We start from the raw sequence: 6,405 nt of genomic DNA, 5'->3' as shown, positions 1-6,405 counted from the left end.
AATTAAAATGGTGACCAAAAGGGTTAAGAAATAGGAGAAAATAATGACACATCAAACAGCAAGCTTAGCAGATATAATTTCAAAGATGGAAGATACTTTAACATAATTTATGCAGGTATCCATCACAATCCAGAAGAACATTGATGCTTCTATTAAAGATCTAGAAGTTCAAGTTGGACAACTGTAAAAATAGCTATCTGAACATGGAAGTGGATCTTTCTCAGCAACCACACAGGTCAACCAATAGGAACATTGTAATTTAATTACAACAAGGTGGGGGACTGTGGTTGGTTTGAAGGATAATAATGAGAAAAAGAATAAAGAATGAGTTGAAAAGGAAAACGAGAAAAATGATGATGTGGTGACTAGTGAAAAAGTGGTAAGTGAAGAAGAAAAGAAGAAATCAAATGAACAAACCACTAATAAAAGTAAATCTATAGTAAATCATCCACCAATTGAGCATCTTCCTTATCCACATGCTCTGTCAAAGAAAGATAAGAAAAGGCAATACAAGCGTTTTATAGATATATTTAAACAAATGCATATTAACATTCCTTTTTTTTTTAGGCGTTAGAGTAGATGCCAACATATGCTAAATTCATGAAGGATTTGCTTACAAAGAAGAACATAATTGTGGATGATGAAACAGTGGAGCCTCAGCCACAACAATAACGCCCAACTTAAAAGACGTTAAAGAAGTGCTCTTGGGAGGCAACCTAGTGTTTTTAAACCTGGTCTTAATTTGTGTTACTTTAATCTTATGTCTTATATGTTTGAAACTTACTTTTGAGTCTTCATTCACGAATTATGTTTTTGAATCTCTAATTTGTTTTGTTAGAGCTATCATTGCATGGCCTGGGAACATGCTTATTTTTCAGAAGGAGGATGAAGACATGGTAGATCATGTTGATTATTTCATTGGAGAAGACTGAGCTCCTTAACCATGATTATCAAGAAGACTGAGCTCCTCAGCCTTGATCTTCAAAAATTCGTGAACTTGTCTTTATATTTATTTATCGCTTTGTATTAAATTTCACTACTTTATTACCTTATTTATTGTTTTGAATTTTTTTGTGAAAACAAAAGGATACCAAATACCAAATGAATTCAGATGTTTTTGTGTGGACTTGATAAAAGAACAAATTTTTCTATGCTGATTTGATTTGAATATAAAAATGTTAACTCATTGGCAAGTGCACCAATTCGTTCAAGTAGTATTCTAAAATGGTAAGACTGAGTATCATTTCCGCAGGGATTTTTTTTGTGCTCAAGCTAATGCATATTCAGTTTGTGTGCAATCAATGAATGAATTGGAGAAATACTAAGTAAATCATTTTTGTTTGAAAAGTAGACGATGATGTGATTTTAAACTAAAATTGAGTAAAGAAAACAAACACTGAAATTGATGACAAAAAGCAAATGCAGGAGTTGATTATGTTGGGGGCTCCCTACCGAAATTTCTCTTGATGGAATTTGGTTAATTTTTCTCTATTTAATAATACTCTAGTTATCACCTACATCCAGGAAAGCACTTTAACCCTGAGTAAGTGGCTGGGTGCTAAGCGTGCCATGTGCGCTAAGGGTTCCTTCGCCTAACTACAAATTCTCTATGCTACTTCTTTGCGCTAAGCAACGACAGCTCGCTAAGCGAGCCTGACGCATTGAGCATGAACCATCAAGCTTCAAATTCTCTCTCTATCCATTGCCTAAATATCTGCAAAATAAAAACCAACAAAATAGTATGAGTTCGCAATTTAAGGCACCTACTGCACGAAAATTCAAAGGATGAAGAAATTCCAATGATTTCCACAAAAAGAAACCATAAAAATGGGAGAATTTTGCTAATCATTATATGTTTTAATTACATAATCTACTTATGCACATCAATTATCAAACTCCCCCAAATTTAAAGTTTTTCTTGTCGTTAAGAAAAAGAAAGCTAACTATGCTAAGTTAGGTTAATGGCCTGTTCGGTAAGTACAAAGCACAGTGACTGAGTGTCTGATGTGCCATCATTTTCTTCTATTTTCTAAACCCTTTTTGCACCATTTTAATTACTGATTGGTCTTAATTGTAAATTAATCAGGCAGTTTTATTATTTGGGCTCATTTAGCTAATTTGATGTTTTTAATCTAATTTCAGGAATTAATGAAACATTGGGCTTAATCCGGATTTTGGTTATGGACTTGAAGAGGGCAAATAAAGCAGCGCTTACCTTAGTTAATTTCTAATTAGGAAATTTCGCAATTTTATTTTATGTTGTTCAGTGTTTATTTCGTTTTGGGCCAGAGTATTGTAATAGGGCCCAGTGACTTTGAGTGACTCTTTTTAAATAGCAGCCTTGGGATTCGTGCAAGACATTATGTGATGCTATTTTCTTATTCAGAGCTTTGGTTTTAGGTTTTCACATTTTTCTGTTCCCTTGTTACGGTTTTCGTTCTTAATGCAAATTTCCATTTTCTGCTTCTAATTACGAGTTCATTCTTGCTTCTTCTTCTACTTTCATTTACGTTTCTGTTCATTTACGTTTCTGCTTCATGTTTCATTTGCGTTTTCTGTTTGAATCCATGGAAGGCTAGATTTTCTGGTGTTGTTTCCTTTTGAGGATGAAGCCCAACTCTCTTTGAGGTTTCGCTTGTAATGTGGTTTCCTGGAAGTTTTCCCTTCACCAGTTATCCCAATTTCGTGAATATTAATCAGTGCACGCTTCGTGTTCGATTAATTGCCTCTGAGCCTAACTTGCGTTCATGCTTAATGGACGAAGGGCTAACTGGTGTATGTGGTGCCTAATCACGTATTGAAAACCCTAAGTTGATTTTCGCTTAGTAAATTGAAATATGGTTGGATTAAGTGGTTGACTGTTAGGGACGAATTCTCAATAACCCAGGATAAGAGAATGGCTTCTGAATCAGAGGAAACAACCTGTTTCTAATATTAGTAGTTTCGTATTCCAATTTACTTGTTCTGCTCTTTAATTACCAAACAACCAAACCCCCCCTAATCGTTACTGTTACTGCAAGTATATTATGAACATTTGGTTTGTCACTGCTCGTTGGGAAACGACCTAGGATCACTTCCTAGTTACTGCATTTTCATGTTTATTTGATTCGGGTACGGCCTCGATCAAATTTGGCGCCATTGCCGGGGAGCAGTGTCCAAAGGTTCATAATAGCTAGCTAGTGTTGTGTGTTTAATCTTTTCGTGTTTTATGTTTAATTGTTAGTATTGTGTTAGTATGTGTGTTAGTGTTGTTTAGTGTCCTGGTATTTTGTTTAATGTGTGTTCTGTTTCAGTTTTCCCATTAAGCGCTTCCCCTGTTTCAGTTTTGGGTGTTTTGCTATGAATAGTGTTTTGCGACGGACTTAGCGACTATTTCTGCTTGCGGCAAACCAAAGTAGTAGTAGAAATCCCTTAGCGACGGATTTTAGCGACCACCCATGCTGAATTATTTGTGATTTTTTGTTTTAGTAGCTAGGGTTGTTATTTTTGGCTGAATTTTTTTGTGGTAACTTCTTTTAATCCATATTTTGTGGGAAAAATAGCTAGAGACTTTAGTTTGGTCAGATTTGAAAGTTCCAAAAAACTAGCAAATTTTGTGTTAGTCAAAACTTCAAACGGCCATAACTTTTGCTCCGGTTATCAGAATCGCAACTATTATATATGCATTTGGGGTAGAAAAAAATTTCCTACGCCATGACAGCCCGCCATAGGCCGGCTGAGGTCTCCATCGTCCAAAAAAAGCGATTCTGTCAAAAGTTTTTTTATTTTTCAAGTTTTATTCACTTATTTTTCTTAACCTACCAATTTTAGCTTTCATAGTTAGACTTTGAATTTTTGTCTGAAATTTTTTTGTGCTATCTTCTCATCATTTTATAAGTTTGCTCACAAAATTTCAAGTCATTTGGATATCATTTGAGGGTAGTTGTAGTTCAAACCTACACCTTTATTTACATGACAAGGCAACTAGTTGTGTGCATGCTGAATGTAGTGTATGACTAGAGGCAATCCATCTGACTTACAACCCTTTGATCCTGAGATAGATAGGACATTTCACAGATTAGTTAGGCATCATTTTATACCTTTTGATCATTCTGAGCATTCCATAACTGGAGAATCTGTGTATTCTGTTGTTGGTGATTTTGAACATCCTGATCTTGAGCATTATAATTTTGAGCATTCTGATTCTGAACATTCTGATTTTGCACATTCTGAGAACATGGCACAACCTCCACCCCGTGAGAGGACTCTAAGGGAAATGGTTGCACCTGATTTCACCTACGAAAGCTTGTGCATCCAATACCCTGATGAGGATGTCCCATATGTTCTTAAAATTGGACTGATTCGTTTGCTTCCAAAGTTTCATGGCCTTGCAGGTGAAGACCCGCACAAACATTTGAAAGAATTTCACATTGTCTACTCCACCATGAAACCCCCAGATGTCCAAGAGGATCACATATTTCTGAAGGCTTTTCCTCATTCATTAGAGGGAGTGGCAAAGGACTGGCTGTATTACCTTGCTCCAAGGTCCATCACGAGCTGGGATGACCTTAAGAGAGTATTCTTAGAAAAAATTTCCCTGCTTCCAGGACCACAGCTATCAGGAAGGATATCTCAGGTATTAGACAACTCAGTGGAGAGAGCCTGTATGAGTACTGGGAGAGATTTAAGAAACTATGTGCCAGTTGCCCCCACCATCAGATTTCAGAACAGCTTCTTCTCCAATATTTTTATGAAGGACTCAGTAATATGGAGCGAAGTATGATAGATGCTGCCAGTGGTGGAGCCCTTGGAGACATAACTCCTGCTGAAGCCAAAAATTTAATTGAGAAGATGGCTTCCAACTCCCAGCAGTTTAGCGCTAGAAATGATGCCATAGTCATTAGAGGAGTGCATGAGGTAGCTACAAACCCATCTGCATCATCTAAAACTAAGAAGCTTGAAGGCAAACTGGATGCATTGGTTAACTTGGTAACCCAGCTGGCCTTGAATCAGAAATCTGTACCTGTCGCAAGGGTTTGTGGTTTGTGCTCCTTTGCTGACCACCATACAGACCTTTGCCCTTCCATGCAGCAACCTGGAGCAATTGAGCAGCCTGAAGCTTATGCTGCAAATATTTACAATAGACCTCCTCAACCTCAGCAGCAAAATCAACCACAGCAGAACAATTATGACCTCTCCAGCAACAGATACAACCCTGGATGGAGGAATCACCCTAACCTCAGATGGTCCAGCCCTCAGCAACAACAACAGCAGCCTGCTCCTTCCTTCCAAAATGCTGCTGGCCCAAGCAGACCATACATTCCTCCACCAATCCAACAACAACAACAACCCCAGAAATAGCCAACAGTTGAGGCCCCTCCACAACCTTCCCTCGAAGAACTTGTGAGGCAAATGACTATGCAGAACATGCAGTTTCAGCAAGAGACCAGAGCCTCCATTCAGAGCTTAACCAATCAGATGGGACAATTGGCTACCCAATTGAATCAACAACAGTCCCAGAATTCTGACAAGCTGCCTTCTCAAGCTGTCCAAAATCCCAAAAATGTCAGTGCCATTTCATTGAGGTCGGGAAAGCAGTGTCAAGGACCTCAACCCGTAGCACCTTCCTCATCTGCAAATGAACCTGCCAAACTTCACTCTACTCCAGAAAAAGGTGATGGCAAAAATTTACCTAACAATTTCTGTGCAGGTGAATCTTCTTCCACAGGTAATTCTGATTTGCAGAAGCAGCACATTCCCCTTCTTCCATTCCCTCCAAGAGCAGTTTCTAACAAAAAAATGGAAGAGGCAGAGAAAGAGATCTTGGACACGTTTAGAAAAGTAGAGGTAAACATACCTCTGTTGGATGCAATAAAGCAAATTCGAAGATATGCCAAACTCTTGAAGGAGCTGTGCACTAATAAGCGGAAGCTTAAAGGAAGTGAATGGATTAGCATGGGCAGAAATGTCTCCGCATTGATTGGTAAATCTGTTCCTCAAATTCCTGAAAAATGCAAAGATCCAGGTACATTCAGCATACCTTGTATTATAGGGAATAGTAAGTTTGACAATGCCATGCTAGATTTAGGAGATTCTGTTAGTGTTATGCCTCTGTCTATTTTTAATTCTCTATCTCTAGGTCCCTTGCAGTCAACTGATGTGGTAATTCATTTAGCTAATAGAAGTGTTGCCTACCTTGTTGGTTTCATAGAAGATGTCTTAGTTAGAGTTGGTGAACTGATTTTCCCTGTTGATTTTTATATTTTCAATATGGAAGATGGATTCTCTCAAGGATCAGTTCCCATCATTCTAGGTAGACCCTTTATGAAAAATGCTAGAACTAAGATAGATGTTTATGCAGGCACACTATCCATGGAGTTTGGTGATATAACTGTTCATTTTAATATTCTAGATGCTATGAAATAC

General features: G+C 37.8%; 1 non-coding gene across 1 annotated transcript; it reads right to left on the bottom strand.

The window, feature by feature from the left end:
• Positions 1-4,592: 4,592 nt before the first annotated feature.
• On the bottom strand, positions 4,593-4,700 carry LOC114424785. The gene has a single exon (XR_003669085.1). It is a non-coding gene; the product is annotated as a small nucleolar RNA R71 (small nucleolar RNA).
• Positions 4,701-6,405: the final 1,705 nt, after the last annotated feature.

Source organism: Glycine soja, chromosome 8 (assembly GCF_004193775.1).
Source record: "Glycine soja cultivar W05 chromosome 8, ASM419377v2, whole genome shotgun sequence".
In the NCBI taxonomy this organism is placed as follows: Eukaryota; Viridiplantae; Streptophyta; class Magnoliopsida; order Fabales; family Fabaceae; genus Glycine; species Glycine soja.
Note: the sequence above shows the minus strand (reverse complement) of the source record. Positions and strands in the feature narration are given on the sequence as shown.